The sequence below is a fragment of the Geotrypetes seraphini genome, chromosome 11 (assembly GCF_902459505.1).
Source record: "Geotrypetes seraphini chromosome 11, aGeoSer1.1, whole genome shotgun sequence".
Taxonomy (NCBI): Eukaryota; Metazoa; Chordata; class Amphibia; order Gymnophiona; family Dermophiidae; genus Geotrypetes; species Geotrypetes seraphini.
The window spans coordinates 60,883,554-60,910,182 of record NC_047094.1 but is presented as its reverse complement, the minus strand read 5'-3'; the positions used below and the strand labels follow the sequence as shown (position 1 = coordinate 60,910,182).

At 43.7% G+C, this 26,629-nt stretch overlaps 1 protein-coding gene across 1 annotated transcript in view; it reads left to right on the top strand.

Moving 5' to 3' along the window:
* Nucleotides 1-26,629, top strand: part of UBALD1 (UBA like domain containing 1) — a 44,041-nt gene that overhangs the window by 12,946 nt on the left and 4,466 nt on the right. The window lies entirely within an intron of this gene.

The following is a 26,629-nucleotide window of genomic DNA, read 5'->3' as shown; positions in this document are numbered from 1 at the left end:
GTTGTGGACCCAGAACACATCATCCCTGTAGACCCAGTTAGAAATGATCCATATAGGGAGAAAAACTAGCAGCAGCGTTGCCAATAAGAGAATGATAAAGTTGGTAGAATGCTGCAATGAGATCATCATGTTGTTCCACTGGAGGAGGTGAAATCTGCGCAGGGAAGACTTGCTTCTGGGGTTTTAGGTTAACCCTCTTCAAGCGACTTGCGTGGATCCAAACAAGAAACTCCTCAGTGAGTGCAGCGGGCCTGGTCACAGCGATCACAGTAGTGGGAAGGCCAAAGGGGAAATCCGTCTGCTTCCGATCCTTGGAAAGCTTCTGTACAATCACTTTGTCATCAGACTGGAAAAAAAATGGGTAGGAATCTGTGGAGAGAAAAAAGAAGTGCAAGACACGTTTCTTTGAACAAGCCCTAATATTTCAATGAGCTTTTGGACGTATTCCTCCTGTATCAAGGGAAAATCACTACTCTCAACTATTGAGGGTTTGTCTACCCATGGGTCGGGGAAAGATCATCCCGTGAGAATCTCAAAGGGAGAGCAGCCAGATGTCTGTGCATACAGAAAGAGATACTTGAAAAGAAATGCTTGAAAAGCATTCCAAATATCATTCAGCAGCTGTACTCCAATGTGATCCAAATAAGAGATAGAAAACAAAAGAGAAACCATGTTGCCTGTACTGAATGTGGCAACATGTGACAATACCAATTCATTTACTTGATATAGCTATGGCAAAAAAGAAACAATACTCAGTTACTTAAGGTTCTTAATTGAACAATCCAAAAAGATATGTTATGTTTTGTTTTTTGTTTTTTGTGCTGCATATAACTATTATGTACTTCAGAGAGACCATACTGATGTACTGAATGTATTCAGAAATGTATACTGAATGGATCATATGTAGGGAACACCACGAAATAAACGCTGTATAAAGTAAAACTTTTTCTTAAACATATAACCCTTAACTAAACTATATTCAGACTATAAAAGCTATAAGTAAAAGAACATTGCACAGTTAGGCTAGTAAGAAGTGGAAAAAAGAGCTCTAGAAATGGTCAATATTATGTATCCTGGGGTACCCACTATAAACTAAAACAAATAGATATGACACAGACAACACATAAAGTTTTAAGCGTGGAGCTATTACTCCATCTGTCAAGTGTGCAGGGCTGAATTTAACTCTGCAAATAAACACATTGATATAAAAAACCAAAACAAAGAAACAATAATATATATCATAACCATCTCATATTTGGAAAAAGGCATAAAGCTAATGTCTCTTTGGAGCGTCTCTATCTCTGCAGTGATAAAGAGGACCCTTGGAAAACATTAGAAATATATGTGCCAAAACTGATCTGGGATGGCTATGTATACATCCGGAAAAAAAATTTAAATTAGCAACATCCTAATTTCAGCTAAAACAATAGAAAGGAATTGTGTTTTCCAATTTTTTTTCAATTCACAAACGTGCCAGCTGTAATTATTGAGCTATATATATCTGTATCAAGGAGCAAAAGGTCAAGAATGAAAATATCACTAGCAAGAAGTTAAAATGTCGAGCGAGCACTACGATAACCAATACCATGATATTGGGCAATTGAATAAGGGAGAGCTAGCAGCTGGTATCCAGGGTTTCCCCTCTTTGCACCAAAGTCCGTCCAAAAGGGCGGCTTTGGGCACCTGCCAAACGCCAGGCATCAAGTTCAGAGGGGGGTAACAAAGGACTGAAGCTATGAAAAAAGAGAGGAAGGGAATATTCACCCGTGAGACCCAGGAGCCCATTTAAAAGAAGGGCTTGGACATCGTGAAAAGTGTGAAGGGTAATGGGATGACCAAGGGTCAGAGGAGTAACCATCTCTACCACCATAGCACAAGCAGCCAGGGCTTTTTTGAACAGGAGTGACTATAGAAAAAAAAGGCAACAGAGCATAACTTACCGCCATGTTCTCCCTTCATGGTATTACAATGGTCCCAAACAAAGAGATAAAACATATAGGCATAAGCAGGAGAACCCAGACCTGAGCTAGAAACCAAAGCACATCTCAAATATCCAACATTTCATGAGTCCATCTGATAAGAGCAGTCATTTCAGAAACCAGGGTCTGTTTCAAAATCTGGTCATAGAAGGAACAAGCAGAGATCCATTGGCGGCAGTGACCAATCATATCAAGAAAAGTAAGCATGTCTTTCTTGGTAGCTGGGCGGGGCAGACCCAGAACAGCAGCAATGCAGAAAGTGCAGATTTTCCTCTGACCATGAGACAGGACAAAACCCAGGTATTTCACTTCAGATTTATACCAGTGCAGTTTATTTCGTGACACCTTGTGACCACACACAGACAACCATTATAAATAAAAGATGCAAACTATCAGCTTGACAGGTCTCCTGAATTATGGAACACAAAAAGAGGTACAGAATGAGGACAGGACCATGAGGGGCAGTGCATGACTGTAGAATAGCCCGAAGGACAATGGAGTCAACATAGCCCTGGGGCATTCCACACCAGGTATACTGTTGCTTAAAGCTGAAGGCAAAAAAAGAGCTGAAAAGCCTCACCAACAGGGACAAAAAAAAACTTTCTTTAGGACAATGACAGAAAAAAACATTGGCTGCCGGTGGAATGGAGGAGAGGAAGAAACATAAGAGAACAGCCCTAAAATCTAGGACGAAACGGGGAATGCCATCAGCTTTGACAACAGTAACAAGCAGTGGAATCATGATTCTCACCGTACTGCTTGATAAAAACAAGAATGAGTAACTTCAAAGAAGCACTATAGGGGGTCAGTGTAAGCCCAAACTGAGAAGTTTAGGGGAAGGGGCAAAAGCATTCATGCATGGACCCTGATAATGAAAGCAAAGAACAGGGTCTGGCAGTCAAAGTGCATATGTACATTATAGAATTCAAACCGTCAAAATAGAAAAATATGGCTTTCAGTCAGAAAGAGAAAACCAGAATCACATTCCTTAAGGTCAGTAACTAGATATCCAAATAAAAACAGAAAAAATTGTCACAGAGAGAATTTACAACGTGCAAATAAGTCTTAGGCAGACAGCCAGATGGTCAGTGAAAAAAACATTAGCTTTGCTCCGCACAAAAAGAAAGCCTCTAAAACGGAATTTTTTCTTTTTTTTTTTTTTATGATCCAGCACAGAACACAAAGGAAGCAGCCGTAGAAGAAACGCACAAAATTAGTCAGGATCAAACTATTGTATGTTCAAAAGGAAGACAAGAAATAGTGCTTGTGTACAAACTACAAGGGAAAGATCTTAGACTGATTCAAACAGCGCTTGCAATTCATTCCACATAACAGCATGTCCTACCTCAGTGTTCATATAAACAGGAAAGGATTGGTGACACAGAAAGATGTGAGCTGAAGGAAGAATGTCATACACACACAGCCGTACAAGTCTCATCTGTCTAGGAGGGGGAGAATCCTAAGTGCCTTTATGACTCATTACAAAAACAATATAACAATGCAAAAATATTCGCTTATCTTACCTTATAAGCGAGGTACAGGAATAAGAGACAATAAAATCTTATACTCTATAAAAGTTTTAACCTTATAAATGACAGAGTGGGCAGGGGGGGTTCTATAAATAATTTCATTCTTCCCGAAAGAATGGCAGCTGCTTATATTCACGAGGGGCACTTACTGAAAGTACCCCGAGATTTTTCCCAAAAAAACTCCGTAATAGAACCCAAAGCTTGAACTTAAAATAAAAGGGTGGGTACAGGTCACCACTACCCAGTGAGTATTAAAGAACAGAAAAAAATTCAGAAATACTCACAAAATATTGGTGATATCATCTGCCCATCTCGGACGTGCCCCCAACTGAAAAGGATTAGGTCCCAATTTCTGCCCCATACTTTCTCTGCCATTTGGAAGACAGGTGCACCCAGGGACATATTGTAGAGGCAAGAAATGATCTCCAAAACATGTCCAATTTTATTATGAGCTTCACATCCCTTTTATATCATTCATGAATCAGTGTTGTCAGCATGTGACGTAAACACAAACCATATATGGACACAGGTCATATGAAACTTTAAAGACATCAGCATTTTTTTCTATCTGGAGACTGGAGTCCAAAAGGTCAGAAAAGCCTTGGCCAGCAAAGCCTCTTAACTAAAGCTGTTTGTAAATACGGCTTAACAAAACAATTGAATTCACATCACAACAAGTTAAGAACATATCTTTTCAAACATAAATGTCCTTGTACTATCTTCAAAGAAGGAAAGACAAACAGGGTCTGGCTTTCTTACAGCTTCAAAACATTCTATGGAAAACTACCAAGATACTGATACGTGTCCCTTCAGTTGGCTCACCCGAAGAGATCTGCAGAACGGCTACATGGTCTATCCTCCATACCTTTACCAGGGTGGATGTAACAGCCAGGAAAGATGCCTCTTTTGGCTCCTCCATCCTAAAGACAAGCTCTGTGGTATGGTAGGTCCCTATGATTCAGGACCACTAGACACATTGCACTAGAAAGAAAGATTAGGTTCTTACCTCAATAATCTTTGTTCTTATAGATGTGTCTAGTGCAGTGTTTTTCAACCGCTGTTCCGCGGCACACTAGTGTGCCGCGAGATGTTGCCTGGTGTGCCGCAGGGCCGCCGGGCCCGGAGCTGACAGGGGGCCCGAGGCAGGGGCGCCAGTAGCTCGCCAAGGCAAAGTGAGTCGATCACCCAGGACTCACTTTGTCTTGGCGATCTAATCCACAGTTCTTCAACCGCCGGTCCGCAGGAAATTTTTGCCGGTCCGCGCAGGACCGGCAAGATTGACTCATTTGAACTTCCTGCCGGTCCGCGCAGGACCGGCAAGATCAGCATCGGAAACGTGCGCTGGGCCGGAGAGATCTTGGGGAGCCTCCGACAGTGGCTTTCTCCCCTCTCTGCAGCTCTCCTTTACTTCCCAGCGCAGCGATTCACGAAGGCAGCCTCGGGGCTTTTGCTGAGTCGCGGCTGCCTCTGATGATGCAACTTCCTCTTTCCTCAGAGGCGGCGCGACCCAACAAAGGACCCGAGGCTGCCTTCGTGAATCGCTGCGCTGGGAAGTAAGAAGAGCTGCTGGCAGGGGAGAAAACCACTATCAGTCTGGGAAGCTGCTGGGCAGGGGAAAAAAGGGACAGCTGCTACTGGAGAGGGAGAAGGAGAGATGCTTCTGGGAGGGGAGGAGGGAAAGGAATCTGGGAAGCTGCTGGGCCAGGAAAAAAAGGACAGCTGCTACTGGAGAGGGAGAAGAAGGAGAGATGCTTCTGGGAGGGGAGGAGGGAAAGGAATCTGGGAAGCTGCTGGGCCAGGAAAAAAAAGGGACAGCTGCTACTGGAGAGGGAGAAGGAGAAGGAGAGATGCATCTGGGAGGGGAGGAGGGAAAGGAATCTGGGAAGCTGCTGGGCCAGGAAAAAAAAGGACAGCTGCTACTGGAGAGGGAGACGGAGAGATGCTGCTGGGAGGGGAGGAAGGGAAGAGAGTTACTGCTGGACAGGAGGCTGGGAGAAAGAAAGAAAGGGGGCAGGCAGGGAAACAGAAGGAAAGAAGAGAAACAGAAAAAAAGAAAGAAAGGTCAGGGAGAGAGGAAGAAAAAGTTGGGGGAGGGAATGAGGTGTGGAGGAGAGAAAGCATACAGGCTGATAGAAGGGAAGAAAGATTGGATGCAGTCAGAAGAAGAAAGTGCAACCAGAAATCACCAGCCTGGCTGGGCGGAACTTCCTCTCCGATTGCAGAATTGACGTCAGGGAGAGCATGCGTCGGCTTTGGGGCCTGTTATCCATTGGTGGGTCCTGTTCCCCGATGGCAGCGGCAGTGGCAGTGGCTTGGGGAACGGCAGGGAGAAAGAAAGAAAGGGGGCAGGCAGGGAAACAGAAGGAAAGAAGAGAAACAGAAAAAAAGAAAGAAAGGTCAGGGAGAGAGGAAGAAAAAGTTGGGGGAGGGAATGAGGTGTGGAGGAGAGAAAGCATATAGGCTGATAGAAGGGAAGAAAGATTGGATGCACAGTCAGAAGAAGAAAGTGCAACCAGAAATCACCAGACAAGGTAGGAAAAATGATTTTATTTTAAATTTAGCAAAGTGGAGGCAGTATTACCACAGTTTTCAAAGGAATTTGCCCAAATAACTTAATAGTTAACTGGGTAAATTCCCAGAGATGAAAACTTCCCTTCACTTACTATGCACAGTTCTGAATTTATATCTGCTGTCTATATTTTACAATATGGTCACCTTTTACTAAACCGCAATAGTGGTTTTTAGCGCAGGGAGCCTATGAGCGTCAAGAGCAGTGCTGGGCATTCAGCGCAGCTCCCTGCGCTAAAAACTGCTATTGTGGTTTAATAAAAAGGATGGAGGGTATATTTGTCTATTTTTGTATGCTATAAAAACCAAATACAGAGAGAGACTGAGAGCTGTTGACGAAGAGGTACGTGTGTGTCTTTCTTCCATTCCAGCCAGAATATCAGCTTTGTGTTCAGCCAAACAGGCCCAGGTTTCGCACTGAATAAAGTATTTTATAATTTTTATAATTTTTATTTCATAATAAAGTAATTATAAAATACTTTCTTTGTGTTTATTTGATTCCTATTCAAGAGAATTACTTTATATATAGTCAATATAGGCAGAGAGTTAAATTTTTTAACATTTTCTAATGGTGGTGTGCCTCGTGATTTTTTTCATGAAACAAGTGTGCCTTTGCCCAAAAAAGGTTGAAAAACACTGGTCTAGTGGTCCTGAAACCCTGCCCTGTATATGGGCTTCACCTGCCTTCTGCCTTAGAATCAGAATGGTGCTGGAGAAATCCTGCTTTTCAGGAGAGCTGAAAAAAAGAAAAGAAAGAGACCGCTCCAGAAAGTGTATAGTCTGCTTCAAGTCTCCACTAGATAGTGGGACACATGAGTAACTACGAGATCTATGTAAGTTTAGTGGTGGTTGTACACATTTTAAAATCTATTTTTATAACAGCTGTTTGTATGTTATAATGTTTATTGGTAATGTTTGTTACAGAGCAGAACAGAATTGTACTGTTGGGGATTCCTCCCCTTTCCCTCTTTCCAGTTATATCTTTCATTATAGTGCTGCTTGATTGCTTTTGTACAAACTGAAGGGGCAAGAGCAACTCCCTGGGAAGGAGGCTGAGTTGAAAACAAGTTTTCTGCAAGCAACTTACGGATTCAAATACAGGACCCTACGGTTCAGGACCACTAGACACATCTACAAAAAAGAAGATTATTGAGGTAAGAACCTAATCTTCCTTAATCACATGCTTGGTAGGCACATTCTATAAAGTAGTGCATGTCACTTCTAGTGTGTGAATCTCAAAAGGAGGCATGGCCAGGGGAGTAGCAGGGGCAGATTTTGGGTGTTCCTAAAAGTTGGACGCACCAATATAGAATGCGTCCGATTTGCTCACAACTTAGGTACAGGCATTTAGGCCTGGTTTTCCTTGTCCTAAATGGGTGCGCCTAAATGTTATGGCACATACAGCTGCTAAGAACAATTCTTTATATAGCGGGAGCCTTTTATAGAATTGCACTGAGCGCCAGGCTGACCTGCACCAATTTTTTGGGCGTCATATATAGAATTTGGCCCATAATGCATGCACTATATGTGTTTTTACAAGTCACGCCTTCCCCCTGCACGTTATGGCCCTGATTCTATAAATGGTGCTTAAATAGGCAGGTGCCTAGGGAAATTGTGCCTACCGCATTTCAATCAAATTTAGGTGCCATTTGTAGAATCACACCTATCAACACCTAAACCGAGTTAGGAACTAGTGTATTAGGCCAGGGTTTTCCTGGCCTAAAATACCAGTGCTAACGCTTTGCACACCCAAACTCCGCCCCCTAACCACACCTACTTTTCGTGTAGGCACCTTGCTGATTTCAGTGCAGACCTTAACCATTTTTAATTGACTTTTAATGGCGTTTTCAATTATCATACCAATTAAGCCAGGCGCCATTTATAGAATCAGGCCCTATATGTTTGAGCACATTTTACCATTGTTTGGGTTTTTTTTTTACTTAGATTCGCAAGTTGCAAAATTAGTGTGTTTGGTTTAAGGCCTTTTTCTTTTTAGTTTTTTTGCAGGTTTCATGCATTAATAATACCTGCACAAACCTAAAAAGAAAAGCCCTTAAAAACAAATGCATTAATTTTATAATTCTCTTGTTTTAGAAAATAAACTTGTATTTATACAGTGTGTGGTATATTTATGGGTACATTATTTATGTTTATTTTTACACAGACATGCAGTTTGCACATTATATGCACGTGTGTTATATACATGTGCGTGTTTAATACAGTATATACAAATACAGTGATTTTCTAATAGCCTGTTTACCTGGAGAAATAGCCATTTAAAAAGATGAATGGTAAAAGGGGTTTTTATTGTGAGATGCTGGGAACAGGTGACAGAAGGGAGCTAATGCTATGGCAGGAAGAAGGGCCTGATGTTGGAGGTAGAAGAAGGAGGCTCAGAGATAACACAGGACTGGGGATAGGGGTTGAAGAAGAGATGTAATACTAGGCCTGGGAGAAAGGAGCAGGTTAGAGATGTCAGCTGGAAATGGGAGTAGGGGGCTAGGGGCTGATGCAGAGGGTGTGGTGGGAGAAGACAGATGCTGGGGTGAGGGGTAGGGGGATGGGAATGGGAGAATCAAAGACATATGTAGGGAAAAGTGAAGATGGAGGAACTTTTGAAGGTTGCCCTCATTTATTTAGTTAGTTACCGTATTTTTCACTCCATAAGACGCACTTTTTTCACCCTCAAAAAGGGGATATAAAAGTGGGTGTGTTTTATGTAGCAAATACACCTCCCCCCCTGTACTTTTTTTAAGTTGCAGTGGTCCAGCGTTCTCTCCTGCTGGACGGCTGGCTTTGGTAGCATAGCAGTGCGATGCTGGAGTGCAACCTTTGCACTTCCTGCCTGGTCCCGCGCCGAGAACTGACATCAGCCAATCACTGAGCGGCGCGGGACCAGGCAGGAAGCACAAAGGTCGCGCTCCTGTGTCGCGCCGCTCTGCTACCAAAGCCAGCCATTCAGCAGGAGAGCACGTTGGACCACCGCAACTTTAAAAAGGTACCGGGCGGCATCGGACTGTGGGAGGCTTCAGGCTGTGGGCTGCAGGTGGGCTGCTTTGGCTGCAGGCGGCTTCGGGCTGTGGGCTGCGGGCGGGCTCCTTCAGCTAAGGGTGGCTGCAGGCGGGCTGCTTCTTGCTGCTTCAGGCTTCCCAGCACCAGACGCACCCCCCTGTAGAGGAGGAAATTTTTTTTCCTTGATTTTTCCTCCTCTACAGGGGTGTGCATCTTATGAACGGGTGTGTCTTATAAAACAAAAAATACGGTAGTTAGTTAATTTGTTGCACTGCCTTTCACACCAACATGTATCAAAGCAGTTTAACACTATGGGCCTCTTCTATTAAACTGCGCTAGCAGTTTCTAGCGCGGGGAGCCGTGTTGAATGGCCCATGCTGCTCCAGACGCTCATAGAGTTCCTATGAGCGTCGGGAGCTGCGCAGGCCATTCAGCGCGGCTTTCTGTGCTATAAACTGCTAGCACAGTTTAATAGAAGAGGTGGTATGTACAGTATTCCCCTGTCCAGGAACTCCAGCGAATATTGAAAAACCGCAAATACAGTTTTTAGCAGGGGAGACAGGAGAGGGCAGCCGGAGCGCCGGCGAGTGAAGGAAATCACTTACAGTATGCTCTGACCGCCTCTTCCTGTACTAAAATCGGGCCTCGCCAATCAGGAGCTGTGTGTCAAAGCAGCTCCTGATTGGTGAGGCCCAACTTTAGTACGGAAGAGGCGGTCGGAGCATACCACGAGTGATTTCCTTCACTCGCCAGCGCTCCAGCTACCCTCTCCTGCCCGGTCATTCGCGGTTGGAAAATACCACGAATGACCGGGACCGTGAATTCGCGGGGGAGAACTGTAATAAACTTTTTTACTTTTTTTTTGTTTCTGGGTAATAAGTGGTTTTTCTTAATTGCCTATGTCACAAAAGTATATAAAATAGCTATCGTACCCCTTAAATTTTGCTTTTGGGACCAGGACACTGATATTTTGAAATTTATCTTTTTTGCAGAACATTCCAAAAAACTCTGGAAGGTAAGACAATTTTGTTTCTCATTAGTATGGCAGAATTTTCTGCTATAAAATTTCTTAGAATGATTAATTTTAAAAAATATTTACATTTTAAAATTTTCAATGTTATTTGAAAATATATCATATATGAAATAAGTTGCAAGAATCTCATATACATTAGTCATAGTGAAATAAATTTATTGTTTTCATTATCACAATTTCATTTTGTTCTATTACAGGATGGTACAGGGGAAAAGAGAGCCATGAAGTTTGCTATCCCAAGAATTTGGCGGGAACCCATTGACCACTCAAGCAACTGCTACTTTTGCATGGAAGAACCTTCCATAGAATTGGCAAGCAAGCATCTGTAGTCACATATCCTGACATTGCTTCATCCATCACCCCGGTTTCACGTTACCCTGAGCTCCCATACCCACTTCCCCAGAGAGAGAGAGCAGCTGTCTTCAGAAGAGAGTAGCAGGTCATAGAGTGAGGGAGACATTGTAGATCCAGTTTACAATATCAGTGATGCAGCTGATAAAAGAAATCCATACTATCTAAACCAAAAAGACCTCAATGACTTGATTCGAGATCTTGGTCTCACCAAGTCCAATGCCGAGCTTTTGCCATCTAGGCTCAAAGCAGTGGAATTTGTTTGATGAAAGTGTGCAAGTCACAGATCAAAGGAAGCATCACCAAGTTTTTTCTACCTTCTTCACCCATCAAGATGGGCTCTACTTCTGCCACAATGTGACTAGTCTATCTGAGGCAATTGTAATCACCTGTAATCTGAAAGAGTGGCTGGCGTCCCTTCATTGACAGCTGATCCAGGAGCATCAAAGCCATGCTGCTCCATAACGGGAACAATTACCATCTCTTCCACTAGCTCACTCAATGCACCTCAAAGAGGCTTACAACAGCATCAAGACCTTACTAGGTGCCTTGAAGTATGATGAGTATGGCTGGGAAGTCATCAGAGACTTCAAAATGGTGGCATTCCTAATGGGTCTCCAAGGCAGTTTTACTGAGTTTCCCTGCTAGCTCTGCCTTTGGGACAACAGGGACACAAATGATCACTATCAAAGGTGGGACTGGTCATAGTTGACCAAGTTCTCTGTGGAAAGAAACAACATCAAATGGGAACCACTGGCGGACCCCAGAAGGTGCTGATGCCACTAATGCACATCAAATTGGATCTAATGAAACAATTTGTCAGAGCTCTAGATAAGGCATCAACAGCCTTCAAGTACCTTCAAGACATCTTCCTTAATCTGTCTGAGGCAAATGTCAAAGCTGGTACCTTCATCGGACCACAGATAAAGAAAATTCTGGAGTGCAAGGAATTTCCCAAGAAGCTAACTGGGAAGGAGAAAGTGGCTTGGAATAGCTTTGTTGCAGTGGTTCGGGGCTTCCTGGACAATCACAAGATTGAAAACTTAATAGTTGGTTGAGAATCTGGTGAAAAATTACAGTAAATTGTCTCTTGAAGTCCATGTCCTTGATGCTCATCTTGAGACATTGAAGGAGAACATGGGAGCATACTCAGAGGAGCAAGGTAAGCGCTTCCACCAGGATATACTGGAGTTCAAATGCCACTACTAAAGATAATATAATGAGAACATGATGGAAGACTATATCTGGTGGCTGATTCATGAAAGTGATTTACTATATAATTGCAAATCTTGAAAAACTACACGCTTCTAAATCTTCTGTGCTCAGCTTTTTATAACTTCAATATAAATACATGTTAATTGTGATTCATGTTACTTTTTATGACTTTATAAAAATGAAAAGATGGAAATTTGGTGTTTTCATGTTTGAAATAAATTGCAAAATTTGACTATCCTGGTCACAAAAGGAAAGTTTTATGGAAATAGACATTTTCTATACTTTTTAAGCATAAGCAATTAGGAAATTATACTTACTGCCCGGGAACAAAAATCGTGTTACATAATGTAATATATAAGAATAATATGAGAAAAGAAAACAGCAGAAGGAAAAAGTATAATAAAAGACCAGGAAAACACACCAGGTAGAATATGTAACACAACATTTCATAAGCATTAAGCATCACTAAGTAAACAGAAACACATTACCCCCCCCCTCACACACACACACACACACACACACACACTTTTACAAAACCATAGCACAGTTTCTAGAGCCAGCCACAGTGGTAACAACTCCAACGCTCATAGGAATTCTATGAGCATTGGAGCTGTTACCACCACTGCGGTAATAAAAACTGCATTACAGTTTTGTAAAAGGTGGGGGGTAAGAAAATGAGCCATTCTGGAAAGCTCCAAAAAAAAAAAAAAAATCAAATCTAGGTCCTCAAAGTCTGTTTAAACAGCCATGTTTTCAAGGCCTTTTTAAATTTCAGAACAGAAGGCTCAAACCTCAGTACCAGCAGAAGATAGTTTCATAGAGAAGGTGCTACAAGAAGGGAATAACTAAAAAGTTGGCTTGAGACGATCAACGTGTTTAAATAGGTTGATAAGGGATGAGCACTGAGACTCTGATTCTATAAAAGACGCCTTTAGTTAGGTGTCTAAATTGGCGTGCCTAGCTGATATAGGTGCCTAATTTAATTTTTTTAGTTGGCTTAATCAGCACTGATAATTGAAAGCACCATTAAAATACAATTTAAAAATGATTTAAAAAAATTAATTTGCCAGTAAGTGCCTACCACTTTGAGGTAGGTGTCTACACCGAGGCGCCTACATGGCAAGTAGGCATGTTTAGGGACAGATTTAGGGAGAAGTTTGGGAAAGGACTGACTTAGGTGCTACTTAGTGCTTACCTTAGGTGCACTCATTTAGGCCAAGAAAACCCTGGCCTAAATGGCAGTGCGCCTAAGGATTCAATGCCTAAAGGTGCCTGTGAATGCTAAGGCACTGCTAGGTGAAATTCTATAAACAGCATCTAAGAGTTAGATGCCATTTATATAATCAGAGCCTGAATGCAGATATTGAGGAACTGCAGTATGATATGCTTGGTGAGCTAAGATAAGAATGTATACACAGAAAACTAAGGGCTCCTTTTACAAAGGTGCGCTAGTGCACCTTCGTAAAAGGAGCCCTAAGTTTAAACATGCAAGATCCATTTGTGCATTTTTACAGGATTACTCTGGAGTGGGTGCTATTGGAATAATCATGATTGTTAATTATGAAAATATCAGGGGAGGCTCATAGGGCAATGAAGAATGATTGGAGGTTGGGAACAAGACTGAAAATTTACTTAGGATGTCCATTATTTTTGCATTAGCCCTTGGTTAACGTGACCATTTATTTTTTTCATCAAAAGGGGACATGTATTCATTGTCAATCCTGCCTAGCCCCACCCCAATCCCATCTTAGCTCCGCCCCCACCCCCACCCCCAATTTCTTCCATTCATTTTTCATGTACACGTGATATCTTATTAATTCATAATGGTAACCATAAAATTTTTAAAAAACTATAAAGCACACTATACGCAGAGAAAATGTTAATTATTATTTATATTTGGGGGGTTTCAAAGATGTTAAGGCAGATGACTTTAAAATATGCAATGTTACCTCAGTAACTATAGAAAAATAGACAAATATAGTGCAGCAGATATAAATTCTCAAAACTGACACATTTTGATCACTAAATTGAAAATAAAATCATTTTTCCTACCTTTGATGTCTGGTGATTTCATGAGTCTCTGGTTGCGTTTCCTTCTGACTATGTGTCCTTTCTTTCATTTCTTTTTTTCTGCACTCAGGCCCAACAGTTGTCCCTTTCTATTCCCTCCCTCCTTCCTTCCTATGTCCTTAGTGCCCCCAGTGCCTCCTTCCTATGTCCTTAGTGCCCCTTCCTGTGTCCTTAGTGCCTCCAGTGCCTCCTTCCTATGTCCTTAGTGCCCCTTCCTATGTCCTTAGTGCCCCCAGTGCCTCCTTCCCATGTCCCCCTCACTGCTTTCCAGACTTTGTCCCATCCCCACCCCCAAAGCCAGCCTGCCTGCCTGCCTACCTCCCTCCCTCCCTGCCGCGCCAAAGCCAGCCTGCTTGCCTGCCTATCTCCTTCCCTCCCTCCTTCCTTTCCCCCCCTTGGTCCGTCACCACTGCTGCTGGCAAAGCTGATTGCCAGCCTCTCTCCTTACCTCTCTGCTGCTGATGATGATGATAATCGCCGCCCAGAAGCCTTCGGAGAGGACGTTCCGGGCCAGCCAATCGCTGCCTGGCTGGCCTGGAACGTCCTCTCCGACATCAGAATTGACATCGGGAAGAAGGCTTCTGGGCGGCGATTAGCAGCAGCAGCAGGGAGGTAAGGAGAGCAGCGGCGGCGGACCAGGGGGGTTTGAATCGGGCGCTGGAGGGAGGCTTTTTTTTTTGTGCAGCAGAGAGGGACAGGAAGCAATTACCTGTCCCGTTGTCCCCGCACACAGCTTCGGGATGCTGTCCCTGAAAACGGGACATTTTGGGGACAGGGGATCTGAAAATGGGACGGTCCCATTCAAAACGGGCATATGGTCACCTTACCCTTGGTAGGGAAGGAGTTTTTATTCACTGTGCAATTAAAATGGCTGCACACAGTGATTTGTTGCACCTTCCAGGAGAAGGAGTGGAGTTCTAAAACATTATGTAGTAGATTGATGCCATCACAATATCTGGATCAAAGGAGCTGTAGCACTGCCAAGCTGAGGATGCAGATCTGCCAGCGCAGTTGCTGGGCAAACCAGTGGCTCCCTTCACTTTTTCAGATCACAGCGTTCACAGATCACAGACCAGCTCAAAGGGTAGCAAGGTGCTCTGAGAGGTTGCCTGCTTGCCCACCCCTTGCTACAGACCCCTGAGTATTTCTGTGCAAAAATGTATGATAATGCAGTGCTGGGTTTGAGCACCTCCATGGCTGCAGCTGTGAGACAAACTCTAGTTCTAGTTGTTGAGATCTCAGCATTGCTTAGAAATGGTTCTGGAAAGGGGGAGGATATAGAGCAGAGAATTTCTAGGAAAATGGCTCTAATTTGTGCAGGCTGACTATAGGACAGAAGCAGACTGGAAGGGCTTTGTGTTCTCAGTAAGTATCTGTGCTGGTTTCAAAAGCTCTTTGTTTGCAGAAAAATGTTTGGAGTGGGGGACTGCCAGGAGAATGGCGAGAAAACGAAATGAGAGAGATTTGCTTGAAGCTAGTATGCATGTCGAATTTCTGACTGCACAGCTGCTAACTGTCCTGGTATCTGAATGGAGACTTCAGTCCAGTCTTGATGTTTTCCCACCAGCTTCCTGGTGCATTCTGGGAACTATAATGTTGATTTCTAGTGCATGGAGCAGGTCTACAGATACAACAAAAAACATAAGAACATAAGAACATAAGTAGTCGCCTCCGCCAGGGCAGACCAGAGGTCCATCCCGCCCAGCGGTCCGCTCACGCGGCGGCCCATCAGGCATATTGCCTGAGCAGCAGTCCCTGACTAATTTTATACCTACCTCTACATTTATCTCTAAACCTTCCACTGCTCTTATCTGTACCCCTCAATCCCTTTGTCCTCCAGGAACCTATCCAGGTCTTCCTTGAAACCCTGTACTGTGCTATTTCCTATCACGGCTTCCGGAAGGGTGTTCCATGTGTCCACCACCCTCTGTGTGAAAAAAAATTTCCTTGCGTTTGTTCTAAACCTGTCCCCCTTCAATTTCATCGAGTGGCCCCTTGTTTTTGTGGTTTCTTTCAAATTGAAAAATCTGTCCTTGTCAACCTTTTCGATGCCCCTCAGGATCTTGAAGGTCTCTATCATGTCTCCTCTGAGTCTCCGCTTCTCCAGGGAGAACAGCCCCAGCCTTTTCAGTCTGTCAGTGTATGTAAGGTTTTCCATACCCTTAATCAGTTTAGTTGCTCTTCTCTGGACTCCCTCAAGCATTGCCATGTCCTTTTTGAGGTACGGTGACCAGTACTGTACACAGTATTCCAGATGGGGGCGCACCATAGCCCGGTACAGTGGCAGGATGACTTCCTTCGTTCTGGTCGAGATACCCTTCTTAATGATACCTAACATTTGGTTTGCTTTCCTCGAGGCTGTGGCGCACTGTGCCGACGCCTTCAATGTCGTGTCTACCATCACTCCCAGGTCTCTTTCCAGCTTACTGACCCCTAGCATTGTTCCCCCCATTTTGTAAGTGAACATCGGGTTCCTTCTCCCTACATGCATGACCTTGCACTTCCCCACGTTGAAGCTCATTTGCCACTTTTTTGCCCATTCTTCCAGTGTCGTAAGATCCCTTTGGAGATCCTCGCAATCTACCGTGGTTTCAACCCTGCTGAATAGTTTGGTATCATCAGCGAATTTGATGACCTCACATTTTGTTCCCACCTCCAGGTCGTCGATGAATATGTTAAACAGGAGCGGTCCCAGCACCGACCCTTGAGGAACCCCGCTCGTGACACTGGGATATAGATGCCAAGAGTGTGTGCCAGAGACTGAGTCGCTTGGCAGCTCTGTTTCTTTCTCTGAACATGAGTCTGATTCTGTGTCTGTGTGAAACTGAATTACAGCACTGGATATAGCTGGAAGTGCCATCATGTTTCTATGCAAGTAGGAATAGTTTTTAACAGACACACAAAGCAAGGCAATGAATGGCCACTGGAATATCACAACGTGATACATTAGTGGCCATTGCCTTGCTTTGTGTTTTGCTGTTTCTCCATGTGAGGCCAATTTATCCTTCTTTTATTGCTGCTTTAGCATAGACTGAACAGATTTTGGGTGGGCTAAGCAGGAAATGGGTGGGCACCAGATGTTCTCTCCACCTCACCCCCTTTGAGGCACTAGCCCAGATTCAACTGTTAAAAAGAAACTATAAATACCTGAGCTGTCTGGGATCCTCAAACCCTGCCAGCTGGAGATCTCTTCGAAGGCGCCCAGAAACACCTGTTCTCAGCTTGGCAGTCGGCAGCTCCTTCCTAAGCTGCCAATGCCAGAACTCCTGAGTTAGGGTTACCAGACGTCCGGATTTCCCGGGACATGTCTTCCTTTTGAGGGCATGTCCAGGGGGTCCGGATGGCTTTTCAAAACCCGGCACTTTATTTGGGTTTTGAAAAGAAATCGTGTCAGGTGGGGGCATCTGTGCAAGCGCAGATGCCTTCGTGCCTGATGAAAAGGCAGCCGGGGGGAGGGGGGGGGTGGGGGCTGGGGTGGAGCTGAAAGCGGAGCTGGGTGTAACAGGTAGGCCTGGAGCAGGTCTAGGGGTAATCCTATCCTGAATATACTCAGTTTCCGTGCATGCATGATAACTGCGCATGCATAAAATACCAGCATTAGTGACTCAGGAAATAGCTGCTGACTGCGGAGCTGGGCACAGATGTTCCTGGGTACCTTCAAGGAACTCTTCAGCTGGTGGAGCTTAGGGATCCCCACCAGCTACCACAGCAGTATGTTGCTGTTGAGTGGGTCTGAGCCCAAAGTGGGTGGGCTTACCCATGGCTACATTTTAGTGAATAAGCAAAGAAATAAGTTGTAAGAATCTTAAATATGGTAACCATAGGAATACATGTAGTAGAATGTGAATTTAAAAGTATGACATTTCTGGCAAGGAGTTAAGATGGCTGTTCCAGTAGGACTGGCTGGTTGCTCCTGATCGCTGATTTTTTTCTTTTATTGTTTATTGCTTCAGAGTCTGAAGCAATGGGGAAAAGAAGAGGAAGGATGAAAAGGAAACTTTGTCAGTTCCTCTTTCAGCCTGCAATAACTCAGTTTACTTTTCCCTCTTTGGGCGATATAGGAGGCTTTCTTGCTGGCATAGGAGAAGGAAGTCCAAAATGATATCACTGAGTCCACCAGCCTGTACCCAACTTCAACCTGTGGCTACTAGTTCTCTGGTGCAGGGTGATTGCCTGGGGCTAGAAACTTGCCGCTAGAGAGAACACAGATGGTAAACCTGGGTGTGATCAAGAGCTACAGTCAGTAACTGTGGGTCAGAAGCCGCAGAGTACTCTTGACCCGAAACAGGAAGGAAATCCATTGATAGTAGGGGGAACTAGAGTTAAAGCTCCCCCCACTCCTTCAGCAGTCGGTGCGGTGGAGATGATACTATTTGGTCCAGTAACTCTGGAATCGATTTGGCAAGCTATTGCTTGTTTGGACTTGAAAGTAAGTAAAAATTTGAAACAAGTAGAGTTGAACTTAACATCTTTAAATGCTAAAGTATCAACACTGGAAATAGACACAAAAAATGGAAAGCAAAAATTGGAAAGCTTTGAGACGAATTTGATAACGCAGGAAGTGCAGGGTAAGATTATACAGGATTATGTTATGTTACACTGTAAATATGAACAGCTGGAAAATACACATTGAAAATTTAATCTCAGATTTTTTTAAATTTTTCTAAATTGCTGGCAATGTCATGCATGAACTTGATCAAAAAATATATGACTGTCATTCTTAAAATTCCAACAGAAGCTATACTACCTATTAGTAAAGCATAGCTATTATATACCAGCAAGGAAACGGAATACTAAGGAACAAGGGGCTATCTAGGGCTACTATCGGTAGCCCTAGATAGTTTAAATGTGTCTGAATTTGGGTAAATGAGAACCAGCAACTTGCCTAAACAGGGGTTCCTGGGCAGAGTTGTTAAGTCTGAGGACCCTCTATATACATTTAAGATTAGTTGTTATATTATTCTGAATAAATTTAGTTTTCCGTAGCCTCTTACCTTGAAAGACAGGTACGTTAGATAGATTGTGAGCCCACCGGGACAGAGAGGGAAAATGCTTGAGTACCTGATTGTAAAAACCGCTTAGATAACCTTGATAGGCGGTATATAAAATCCTAATAAACTTGAATAAAACTTGAATGTAGATACTAGAGCAACTCTACTAGTAACTTTTCCCTTTGAGTGGATTGAAATCATGTACTGACACTTAACTTTCAACACAGAGCCGAACTGTTTTTTGACCCCCAAATTTGGTGTTTTCCTGATGTGAGTAGGGCAACACGGAATCAGCATAAGTGGTTCCTAACCCTGCAAACACGGGTAGTACAAAATGATGATACTTTTCTCTTGCGTTTTCCACTTAAATGATTGCTTCGATTTGGATTTACAAGATATATTTTCTATGATCCTAAGCAGTTGCAGCATTTATTGGATACTAAGGGCAGCTTATATTAAACAGTGCTAGAGTATTTTATTGCGGGCTGGCGAGGTAAATGCTTCGAAGCTCAAAGAATTCCTATGAGTGTCGGAACTCTTATATCTTGGCATCCCAAGTCCTCTAAATTTTCTTCACACTTCTACCTCTAACCCTCTGTTGTAGTTCCTTCCTATTTCTCCTACTGTAAACCGCGTCGAGCTCTACGAACGTGGAGATGATGCGGTATACAAACCTAAGGATTAGATTAGATTAGATTAGATTAGATTAGCATTTACCTTGCCAGCTCGCACTAAAAACCTCTAGCACCGTTTAGTGAAACCCAGCATAAGTTTCCTGTCCTAACTGAAACTTAGAGCCAGGTCAAAGAAGTTTACTGGATCTTAGAAGTATAAAGAAAATGAAAATCGCTCTACAGCTGTTATTTAATAATATGCTAATTTCTTTTGGTTATTAAAATCCCTCTATGAGCTTTTCTTTTTTTCTCCCCTTCTGTCTTTTGGGGGGGACTCAGAGTTATATACTGTATATTATTTGTGCCTGTTTTCTGATATATGATTGTTAAATATTGCGTAAATATAAATTAAAACTTCAACAATTCCCCTTCTGTCAGGCCCAGTATTACATTCCTTCTCTAACCCCTGTCCCCAGCCCTGTGTTATCTCAGACTCCTTCTCCTACCCTAGCATCCGACCCTTCTTCCAATGCTAGCATTAGCCCCCTTCTGCCGCCTGTGTCCAGCATCAGACCCCTTCTATTACCCCTACCATCTCCCAGCATAGATCCCTTTTTGTCATTCCCAGTCTCACATCAGCCCCATGTCTCTTCTCCTACCTGCCCCCTTCTTGGTCTTCAGAGCTGCGTCAGTCCCATCTCCAAGCCCCCAGCTCCCTTCTCCAACTTGCCCCTCTGTTGTACCCCAGACCCTCCTTTTCCCATTCCCAGCACCTTAAAATCACCTGCAGAGAGATGAGAGATCATCTTTTCACTACCGTCACTCAGCTTATCGTTGGCTGGCGCTGGCCACCGACACCGCATGTTTGTTAAAATCGGAGCGCAACTACTTTCTGTTTTCGCCATCCCTAACCTGAAGAAGGTTCTACTTTCAAAAACACATCCAATAAAACTTATTTTCCTTTCTTTTGTTTTGTGCTATATCTAGTTATGTCCCCAAATCTTGCGTTAAAGCCTCAGCACTGAGCTGAGTATTTTGGTCTTCTTCACACTTCTCTGGATCTGTGCTGAACAACTAATAGCTTCATTAGCATGAATTTAAATGTGCTCTGTACTTGTTGTTGTGCAAATTTTTGCACATGGTTAGCTCATGTGTGAAACTCACTTTTTGCACTGTGTTCCCATAACATGGTACACTAAAGTGAAGCTAGCTGGTGCTCAAAGCCCAGCACAAGTTTCTGCCTGTGCCCCTGAGTTGCTCACTAGCTTGATGCACCAAAACAATTGAATCTGCCTCTACCACCACAAAATCCTAGCCACACCCTCCAAACTGAATTAAATTACACCGACTTTAAGGACAGTTTTAGCGCAATGCAGCTGTTATAAGGTTTGGTAAAGCAAGACAGTGATTACAGAGTAAACTTAGGTGTTCCCAGGTTCTCAGAAACAAAACTGCCTGAATAAAACTAGTTTGATCTTTATGCTAGGTTTTACTTATTTACAGCTATATGGGAAGGGATTGGGACTTGTATACTGCTTTTTTTGTAGTTATACAACCATACTTCAAAGCGGTTTGATTGATTTCAAATTGAAACTGAACCCTGAAAAACTAAATTTTTTCTTGCAAATCCTAGTGACAAGATTAAAGAACCAATAATACATCTGAATGGTTTTGACTATCCTATAGAACAGTTCATAAAAATATTGGGAGTGACTTTAGATCGACACCTTACCTTAGAACAACACACAGATTTGTTACTCAGGAAATGTTTCTCAGTTCTTTGGAAACTCCGAACCATTAAGAAATATTTTGATACAGCTTCCTTTCATTTGTTAGTTCAATAAGTGCTAAGAAATATCATTAGTGTATGAATCAAAACATCATTTATAATGATTAGAAAATGCTGAAATTCATATTGAATATTGGGTGTGGCAGATGGCAGTGAAAGAGATCTATAAATTCATGAGGAGAGGTGGAACGTGTGAATAAAGAACACAAAGTCTAGGGAGCATTTCATGAAACTTGACACATTTATTAAGAAATTGGAGAAAATACTTTTCTCACACAACACACAAACTGTGGCATTTGTTGTGGGAAGATGTTGTCAAGGCATCTGACACAGATGTTAGAAAGGGTTTGTACAGGTTACTGTATTCAAAGGCAAGGAGGTAACACTCCAAACGAAGATCAGACTTGTCCACACACTCATTTTCTCAGTGATCAGTAACAGATGTGAAAGCTAGACACTACAGAAATAAGACAGAAAGAAGATTGACTCATTTGAGCTTTGGTGCTGGAGAAGGATTCTAGGCGTGCCGTGGACTGCCAGAAGAACTAACAAATCGATTCTGGATCAAACCGGCTATGTCACTCGAAGCCCAAATGATGAAGTTATGACTGTCTTATTTTGGTCACACCATCAGAAGAGAGAGATCACTGGAGAAGGACTTCATGTTTGGGAAGATTGAAGGAACCAGGCGAAGAGGGCGACCTGCAATCAGATGGCTGGACATGTTGAAAACAACCTTGGGAATGACGCTGGAGGACCTTTCCGTACTAGCACAAAACTGATTTCTTTTTAGATCCGCAATTCATCAAGTCGCTAGTTCTTGAGCATGAGTCAATGGCACCTAACAACAACAACAGGTTACTGGAGGGAAAGTTCATAAACAATTATTAGCCAATAAGACTTTGGGACAGCTACCACTTATCCAATGGGAGTAAGCAACAAGGGTGGATCTACACTTTGGAATCTGCCAGGTATTTCCTAGTAAACTAAACTAAACCTTATGTTTATATACTGCATCCTCTCCATAATTACAGAGCTCGGCGCGGTTTACAAGAGCTTAATGTAAGGAAGGAACAGCATAATGGGGTTGGAGGATGAGTATAGGGGGAAGAGAGCATTACATTTTTGTGAATAGCCTAGTTTTCAGGTGCTTTCGGAATGGTTAGAAGGAGCCCAGATTGTGTAGTGGGGCAGTAAGGTTATTCCAGAGCTCGGTGATTTTGAAGAAGAGAGATTTCCCTAATTTTCCCACATAGTGGATACATTTTAGCGTAGGGAAGGATAGTTTAAGTTTGGATCTGGTGGAATCTGGTGGAATCAGGACTCAAGGAGTTCCAAGATAGTGGAAATAGAGGAGGGAGGATGCCGTGTAGGATCTTAAAAGTTAGGCAGGCGCATTTAAAGTGAACGCTGGAAATTATTGGAAGCCAGTGAAGTTTGGACAGGAGTGGGGAAACATGATCGTATTTGCTTTTTGCGAAGATCAGCCTGGCTGCAGTGTTCTGAATCCGCTGAAGTATTTGAACACTTTTTTTGGTTAGACTTAAATAGATGGAGTTACAGTAGTCTAGTCTAGAGAGGATGATAGATTGTACAAGGATGGCAAAATGTTGTTGGTGGAAGCAGGATCTCACTTTCCTCAGCATGTGGAGGCTGAAAAAGTATGACTTCGCCAAGGAGTTAAGATGGTAAGTGAAAGAAAGAGAAGAATCGATAATGATGCCTAGAACTTTGCTTGAGAACTCAAGCTGCAGTGTGGAGCCAGAAGGCATAAGAACATAAGAGATGCCGCTGCTGGGTCAGACCAGTGGTCCATCGCGCCCAGCAGGACGCTCACGCGGCGGCCCTTTTGGTCAAAGACCAATGCCCTAACTGAGACTAGCCTTACCAGCGTACGTCCTTGTTCAGTAGGAACTTGTCTAACTTTGTCTTGAATCCCTGGAGGGTGTTTTCCCCTATGATAGCCTCTGGGAGAGCGTTCCAGTTTTCCACCACTCTCTGGGTGAAGAAGAACTTCCTTATATTTGTACGGCATCTATCCCCTTTCAGCTTTAAAGAGTGCCTTCTAGTTCTCCCTACCTTGGAGAGGGTGAACAACCTGTCCTTATCTACTAAATCTATCCCCTTCAGTATCTTGAATGTTTCGATCATGTCCCCTCTCAATCTCCTCTGTTCGAGGGAGAAGAGGCCCAGTTTCTATAATCTGTCACTGTATGGCAGCTCTTCCAACCCCTTAACCATCTTAGTCACTCTTCTCTGGACCCTTTCGAGTAGTACCGTGTCCTTCTTCATGTACGGCAACCAGTGCTGTACGCAGTACTCCAGGTGAGGGCGCACCATGGCCCGGTACAGCGGCATGATAACCTTTTCCAATCTGTTTGTGATCCCCTTCTTTATCATTCCTAGCATTCTGTTCGCCCTTTTCGCCGTCGCCCCACATTGTGTGGATGGCTTCATCGACTTGTCGATCAGAACTCCCAAGTCCCTTTCCTGGGAGGTCTCTCCAAGTACCGCCCCAGACATCCTGTACTCTTGCCTGAGATTTTTCTTACCGACATTCATTACTTTACATTTATCCACGTTGAATCTCATCTGCATTTCAGTGCCCATTCCTCGAGCCTGGTTATGTCACGTTGTAGATCTTCGCAATCCCCTGCGTCTTCACTACTCTGAATAACTTCATGTTGTCCGCACCTCGCTCGTCGTACCTATGTCCAGATCGTTTATAAAGATGTTGAAGAGTACGGGTCCAAGCACCGAGCCCTGCGGCACCCCACTGGTGATGCTCTTCTGGTCTGAGTATTGCCCATTTACCCCCACTCTCTGTTTCCTATGCTCCAGACAGTTTGTAATCCACGTGAGCATTTCTCCCTCAATTCCATGGCTTGCAATTTTCCGAAATAGTCGTTCATGCGGAACCTTGTTAAACGCCTTCTGAAAGTCCAGATATACAATGTTGACTGGGTCGCCCTTACCTATCTGCCTTTTACTCCCTCAAAGAAGTGCAGCAAGTTTGTCAAACAAGATCTGCCTTTGCTGAAACCGTGCTGGCTGGTCCTCATCAGACCGTGTCCGTCAAGGTGATCAATGATGCAGTCCTTTATCAGTGCCTTTACCATCTTTCCTGGTACCGAGGTCAGACTCACCGGTCTGTAGTTTCCTGGATCTCCCCTAGAACCTTTTTTGAAGATCGGCGTAACATTCGCCACCTTCCAGTCCTATGGAATCTTTCATGTTTTGATTGACAGATTGGCTATTAGTTGAAGTAGTTCAGCTATGGTCCCTTTTAGTTCCTTGATGGCCCTCGGATGGATGCCATCTGGTCCTGGGGATTTATCGCTCTTAAGCCTATCAATCTGCCTGCAGTGAAATGAGGGTGGGTAGGTGTTCTAATTTTGGGCTGAGCCAGAGTAGTTTCATTTTGGATTCATTCAGTTTCATTTGTACTGTGAGGGACCAGGATTGGAGTTTCGTTATGCATGCTGTTATGTTCTCAGAGAGGTTGGTAAGGTTCGAGTCTGTCTCGAGGAGCACAAGGATGTCATCAGCATATGTGTAGAGTGTTTCAAGGGGAGATAGATGGAAGAGTTTTAGGGAAGACATATAGATGTTGAAGAGAATAGGGGATAGAGGTGATCCCTGTGGAACTCCGCAAATTGGTTTCCAAGGAGAGGAATCTGGACTGGCCATTGTTGAGACAGGATGCTGTGATTGATGGAATTGATGGACCTGCGGGATTGATGGACCTGTGGGATTGATGGAGCTGTGATCTGACCTAGTATGGCACACCTTGTGTTCTTATTAGGAAACAATAGATAGCATTCATGTCATGACCTAAAATGTATTATCATGCTTTACATTATTATACCCTGTTCTACTTTATTATGTAAACCCTGTTAGCCTCATAATGTATACTTGGTTATGTTTTATTATGTACTAGTATTTAAGCTCGTTACATTAACGGGTGCTAGAATATATGTCTGTTGGTCTTTCTTTCTTTCTTCCTCCTGCTGTCTGTCTTTCTTTCTGTCTGTCTCTCTCCCTGGCCCCCTTTGTCTGTCTGTCTGTCTTTCTGTCTTTCTGCCCCTGTGTCTTTCTTCCTTTCTTTCTGTCTCCCTCCCGCTGTCTATCCCACTGTCTCTCTGTCTATCTGTCTCTCTCCCTGCCCCCTATGTATCAGCAGCATTTCCCTCCCCCCCCACTTCCTAGTGCAGCATCCGCAGCAGCATTCCCTCCCCCTCCATTTCCCTGTGCAGCAGCATTTCCCTCCCCCACCCCACTTCCCTGTGCAGCAGCATTTTCCTCCCCCCACCCCACTTCCCTGTGCAGCAGCATTTCCCTCCCCCCACCCCACTTCCCTGTGCAGCAGCAGCAGCAGCGGTATTTCCCTCCCCCTCCACATCCCTGTGCAGCAGCAGCAGCATTCCCCTCCCCCTCCATCCCTTCCCAGCAGCTGGTTGTTTATGGCCAGCTGCCTTATTTCCTTGCCGGAGTTATTTTTAAGTTTAAAACTGCCGCCACGGCTCCTCTCACGATCTCAGCCTGCGTCGGAAGCCTTCTCTGACACAGCTGCGGCTTGTGAGAGGAGCCGCGGCGGCAGCTTTGAACTTAAAAATAACTTCAGCCAGGGAGTGTAAGGGAGCCAGCCAGACTACGGGCCGCAGAACATTACCTGGGAGCCGCAAGTGTGGGGCCGTTGTCTAGTTAGACGGAGTGAGGTCGGGAGTGGGGAGTCACGTCCGTGCATCCCTGCTTAAATTGCCTTGCATGCGCAGAAGAAACCACCGCTGAGTCCTTCTACTACGCATGCGGGGCCACGGAGCTACGGATCACAGAACACGCAGGTAGGAGTGCACATGCGCGCTTAGGGTATTATTATTAGTGATGTAAACTTGTAATCCATTCTGAGCTCTTCTGGGAGGATGGGATATAAATCCATATAAATAAATAAGATTAAGGCAAGATAGCTAGTGCAAAAAAATAAAATCTATGGTGCCCCCTTTCCCTTAGTGCCCTAAGCATGTGCTTATTTTACTTAATGGTTAATCCAGAGATGATTGTTATATTCCCCCAGGTTCAATAACAACCTGTATCCTAAGGACAGTCACACATCATGATCATTGCGGCTGTCTGGGTTCTATCACCTCTAGTTAAGTGGAGCCAATATTTCAGCCATTGTCCTATGTTTTTTTTCAAGGAGGTATAAAGTTTGCAAGGTTTTCGTTATTTAGTGGGTCCTCAAACCTGATTGACTGGGATTTGAGGCAGGTGATTTTCCTAGAGCAGTTTTGATTCTATAAGAAGGGGAGATTCATTGATACAGTTTAAACTCTAGAAGGTGGGAAATTTTGGGCAGGAAAATTAGTTGAACACAAATTCAAATGTTGGCGAGAAAGTGAGAAAAGTAAATTTGTTGGAACAATTTCAGTCTCTTTGAGGGAGGGAATTATATTGGTCACGTTCTTAAAAGTCTGGGAG